This window comes from Leptodactylus fuscus, chromosome 10, assembly GCF_031893055.1.
Source record: "Leptodactylus fuscus isolate aLepFus1 chromosome 10, aLepFus1.hap2, whole genome shotgun sequence".
Lineage (NCBI taxonomy): Eukaryota > Metazoa > Chordata > Amphibia > Anura > Leptodactylidae > Leptodactylus > Leptodactylus fuscus.
This window is the reverse complement of record NC_134274.1, coordinates 59,436,050-59,442,049: the sequence shown is the minus strand read 5'-3', so window position 1 is coordinate 59,442,049 and position 6,000 is coordinate 59,436,050.

Sequence of the window (6,000 nt, the reverse complement as noted above, 5' to 3'; positions counted from 1 at the left end):
TACTTGAGTTCCCAGTATTTCGCTCTGTCGAGCAGTCACCACCTTCTGGGAAAACTGGGTGAAATCAGGTACCTCTGTTGATTCTAATTCTTGATCTATGTCCCCGACCGGTGGTTGGGTGGTGACTCGGGACAATGCATCGGCATTCTGATTCTCATTTTTGGAGCGATATTTCACACTGTAGCGGTACTTAGAAAGTCGGGCCATCCACCGTTGCTCCAGGGCACCTAGCTTTGCATTATGCAAATGTGCCAGTGGATTGTTGTCTGTCAACACTTGTACTTCTGCCCCGGTGAGGTACCCCGCAAACTTCTCAGTCATTGCCCACACAAGGGCTAATAACTCCAAGCGGAAGGAGCTGTAATTAGCAGGGTTTCTTTCAGAGTCTCGTAATGACCGGCTGCCATATGCGATCACTCTTTCTTCTCCATTCTGGATTTGGGAGAGTACTGCCCCAAGACCATATTGGCTGGCGTCTGTATAAAGCTGAAAGGGTAGATGGTAATCAGCATATGCCAGAATTGGAGGGTTGGTCAAAGCATCTTTCAGAGTTTGAAATGCTCTCTCTTGTTCGATACCCCAAGGCACGCATTGAGCCTTCGGACCCCTAGCGGTATTCCTCAATAGCGCATTCAGTGGTTCAGCTTTGTGTGCAAAGTTTTTCACAAACCGCCTGTAATATCCAGCAAGCCCTAAGAAGGCACGGACCTCTCGTAGGGTGGTAGGAGTGGGCCAGTCTCGCACAGCCGCAATCTTCTCACTGGATGGCTGCACTCCACGTCCTGATATTCGATGTCCCAAATATTCAATTTCTTCCTGTAACAGGCGACACTTACTGGGCTTCAACTTCAAACCGTGCTCTCTCAGTCTCCTAAAAACCTGCCCCAGCTTCTGAAGATGATCTTCGAATGTAGCGGAATAGACAATGATGTCATCAAGGTAAATCAGAGTGAATTCGAAATTGAAATCGCCCAGACATTTCTCCATGAGCCGTTGGAATGTACCCGGGGCATTGGTCAGACCAAAAGGCATACGGTTGAACTCATATAGACCCATTGGGAGGATGAAAGCCGTCTTCCCTTTGTCTTTCTCACTCATGGGGACCTGCCAGTAGCCACTTGCTAAATCCAGGGACGAGAAGTAACGGGCCTTGCCTAAGGCCGTAAGCGATTCTTCAATACGGGGGAGCGGGTAAGAGTCACGTACAGTGCAGGAGTTCAGTCTACGATAATCCACGCAGAACCTTAAAGATCCGTCCTTCTTTTTGACTAACACCACTGGTGCAGCCCAAGGGCTTTGACTCTCTCTAACAACTCCATTCTCCAGCATTGAATTCAGCAGATCTTTCACTTCTTGGTACTGTTGGGGTGGTATCTGCCGATATCTCTCTCGGATGGGAGCCGCATCTCCAGTGGGTATTTCGTGATAGATTCCCTGTGCACAGCCAAAGTCATTCTCATGTCGTGCAAATGAGGCCTTGTGTTCTCCTAGCAACTGGTCTATCTTTCTGACTTGATCAGTGGTGAATCGGGAAACATTTAACTTCATCCGTTCCCGCAGCAACCGCCCTTCTTCATGGGAGACAATGAGCCCTTCTGCTTCTGTGGACACGGTCACTGACCATTCCCCCTTCCCGGACGGGGTCAGTTCTAAAGGTGTCGCCTTTCGTATTTCAGCTGGGACAGCATAGACCTTGGCAAGGAGGCTACCTGGAGTCAGATCTAAACTCTGGTTATGGGTATTGACACACCGCACCAACACTCTCCCCTGGGTTACCACAGACAAGGAGCGAGCCACAAGCACATTAGTGCACCCGTTCTGGTTAGATAATGGGTCAATCATGACAGAGAGGCCTTCTAATTTCCGGGTGGTGCCCAGTGGGAGCGATATAATAGTCTCTCTTTCAGCTGGTAGTGTTATCTTGGGGTGATGAGGAACAGTAATACAGCCCACGGGCTGTTCTCCACCGGTGGCTCTCTGCAGTCCACACATCCTTATTAATCGCTGTAAGGCAGCCCGAGTGGGTTGGTGAGCAGTAGCTTCTCTCCAATAATTATGCCCATCTCTAGCAAACAGCAGGTGGTCCATGTCCTTCAGAATATTCATCCCTAAAATTACGGGGATCTGTTTATCATAGCCCTCCTGGACTACGATAATACCTCTTCTGCCTAAGTCTCGGCCGCATATGTTCACGTCCATCCAGACTACTCCGCATACCGGGACAGGTAGGTTATTGGCTGCCACCACACTCACAAACATCTCAGGGTCATACTGGGCAGACTGTTGGAAGTACCGTTCATAACATTCTCTTCCCATAGTGGTAACCTGTGATCCCGTATCTATCATTCCAGTAACAAGAACATCATTCATCTTGACCTGCAATACTGGGCTTGCTGCAATCAGTGTATCATCAGGGCTCTTAACTTCCTTCACTCTTTTATTCCCTTCCAACGCATGCCCCGCTGCGCTGGAACCTTCTAGTTTAAAGGCGGCTGTCTTGGGAACTTGTCTGGGCATTTTGCAGCGACATGTCCCAGTCTTCCACACACCCAGCACTGGATCTCTCGCCGAGGTGGTCGTCTCTCTGGGCCCCCTCGGTAGACCCAACGTTCTCGGTCCTGTTCTGGGCCCCCTCGGTAGGCCCCTGACACTCCACTCTCAGGTACTTTATTCACTCTTCCTCCTTCATAGCCTCTCTTGGCCTGCTGTGCATAATCTTCGCAGCGCTTTGTTAGGTATTCTACTTGTACCTGTAGTTTCTGAATAATGGACTCCAGGTCTCTGGCTTTTCCTATAGCTGCTGCTTCAGCCCCTTGACTTAGTGTGACACTCTGTCTCACCTGTGGCTCTGTCACTTTACTATTCGCACGGTAAATTGCCTCCACCCGTATGTCACTGAAGGTAGATTGTGGCCGTCTCCTTATCTCATCTTGCATTGCCTCTGCTATGATCTTGTCACGTATTCCTATGACAAACTGGTCTCGGAGAGTACGGTCATAGTCGGCTATAGCGTTGGTTCCCCCTTTTTCCCTAACGTCATTGAGTAGTTCTTGTAGGGCATTGGCATACTGAGGGAGAGTTTCAGTTTCTGACTGGGTTCGCTGAAAGAACCTGACCTTTAGGGAACCTAATGATGCTGTCTCTCCATAAATGGTCTCTAACAAAGTCACTACTTCATCAAATGTCTTTTTCTCATTAGCTGGTTGTAGCCTGACAGTCGTCTTGGCGTCCCCTGTCAGCGTCAGTGTGGCTAACTGTACTATCACATCTGGTGCAATGTCATATATCTGCTGTAAGCCTCGTATCTGATCTGCCCATTCAGCTACCGTCATATTACATCCATTAAATTTTGTCACTTGGCTCATCACTGAGCCCGGTGGCACCATTCTCCTTCCTGGTAAAACAGCTACATTGGGACTATCAGCTGGGGCGCCTGAGCTTGACCCGGCAGAGGTTCCCTCTTCCCTGTCCGACATGTCTCCTGAGCTACGGATCCTGCCGACTACGCCAAAATGTAAGTCCGGGCCAGCAGGTAACAAGGATCCGCGACTAGGAGACAGACGCACACTGGCAGGTATATAACACAATTTACTTATGGAAAATGGGAAGGAATCAACAAAATAACGGGAGGGAGGAAAATGGGAGGATAACGCACGCTATAAACTGGCCCTAGCTGTCCCTGAGATACTTGTACGGTACCGGGTTTATACAGTCTCTCAGCTCTCTGTGGTGCTCCCTCGATGCAGGCCTGTCCAGGAACTAAGCAGACTCTGTCTTGCTTCTGTCTTGGGTGAAGGTCTGAACAAAGTCCAAGGCACAGTCCGGCTTTAGTCTCCAGAACAATCTCCACAACACTGCCGCTTTCTCCAGTCAGTCTCTGCAGTGTTTCAGGCCTTCTACTATGGCCTACAGCAGCAATGGCCTCTCACAGGTCCTCACAGCACACACTCTGGGCCCACACCACGCTGCTCACGTCACTTCCTCTGGACCGCACCATTTACCAAACAGAACAGGGTGATTATTGTCTCACAGTAGTACAGTCCCAGGCTATATTTCTTCACACCAGTAGATGGCAGCAAAACACCACTGTTAAGACAATAGGGGCTACTACTGACTGCTACATATTCACTACACAGCATGGAGTCCAAAAATTGTTTAAATTTTTGGACTCCACGCTGTGTAGTGATTAAAAAAAAATCCCCTGGATACTTAGCCCCCCTGGTGTGCGCTTACCTGCACAGAAGCGCTGCTGCTGCCCGTTCTTCTCAGTTCGGTCCTCTCTCATTGACATGCCTTCAGAGCGCCGTACGCGCCCCCACCTCCCTAGGCTATTGTTATTGATGATGGGAGTAGGCGGGCTGGCATGTCAATGAGAGAGAAGAGGAGCGAGAAGAATGGGGAGCGACAGTGGATCTGTGCAGGTAAGTTGAGTGAAGTTCGCAAGTAGATAGATACTATCTACTCTTCTGTTTCCTCCCTGCTGTGCCATATACTGGACTCTGCTACATCTCCATAACTGTACATTTACTTGTCTATCTACTCTTCTGCTACATCTGAGATGTAGCAGAGCCGAGTATATGGCACAGCAGGGAGGAATCTTGTTTTCTTGTAGGTGTGAGTCCTTGGCTCATTACTGGGCCAGAAAAAGGCTGAAGATTCTGCATTCCAATCTCAGATGTAGCAGAGGTGAGTATACGGTAAAACAGGGACGAAGCAGAAGAATGGCAGGCTGCGGTAAATCCATAGGAATGAATGGACGCAGTCGGCACACAGGGGGTTAAGCGGCCGGACGCTGGCAAAGTCTGTGTGCCAGCCACTTCCATTCATTCGTATGGGTGCGTGCTATTCGAAACGGGAGTTTCGAATAGTACTTGCTCATCTGATACTATAGCTTTTCCCACAATGATTGGCCAGTAGCCAAGCATTGTGGGAAATAATCTCCGAACTCAATCCCGCCGGAAAAGATGGGGACTGGAATTCCGATCGTGATCGTGAAATTTACACGATTGCCGATCGGAATCTGAACATTTCCAATCCCGATCGCTCAACCCTAGATTTACTCCTCAGTGAATGTATCTACAATATTGAGTAAATTACCCGCCAGTGACTTTAACCTAACCAGGTGAGCAGCAACCTGTATACTTACCTACATTTCTGTGCACAGAGATAATGCACTAGGATCAGCTGGGTGCCTTGTTTTCTTGTAGGTGTGAGTCCTTGGCTCATTACTGGGCCAGAAAAAGGCTGAAGATTCTGCATTCCAATGCAGATCCATGAAGTCAAAGGAGGTGTGTGGGTCCGTCCTGTAACCCTGAGTCCGGTGAGACAAAGTTGCGCCTGTTTTGTTCATGTAGCTGGTAGTAAGCCACATGTATCGTAGGTTAATATTACTGTTTAGTTAGTCACTCAGACGAGCCGGTTTTTATTTTGTTTTTGCCTGAAGTTAAGGCTGTATTTTGTTTTGCTCAATTTGTGCCTGAAGTTAAGGTTTATTTATTTTCCTGTTTTTTTTTCTAAATAAACCAGTTTGGTGCATATTTTGTGTTCCTGTCTTGACTGTTTGGGTCCGCACCACTGCTACCTTCCCCACAACAGCCATGTAGTTCAAAGTCACTTGCCTGCTGTACTGCAGGGAAAGTGGGAAGTCCCTATTTAAGAACACTGTCCATTCTTACCATGCCTTACCATGATTGTTCCACATTGATATGAAGACAGAAATTTTGAACAGTAGTGTCAGGAATTCATTGGGAAGTGGAAGGAGGTCCCAGAAACAATTACATTATAAACAAGAAAGTGTGTCAGCGACATCATTGGACGTACCAGGCATATGACATGCTGTGAAAACGTTTGTTATAGTTGAAACACTATAAGGTCCAGATGCTTGTAGCTGGGTTAGATTTCCAGCATCGCCGAATCGACTCCCTTACCTGATTTGCACAAAAAGTTTGCGACAATGTTAAACTAGCATAATAAATCTGCCTCAATAACTTTATCACTGCT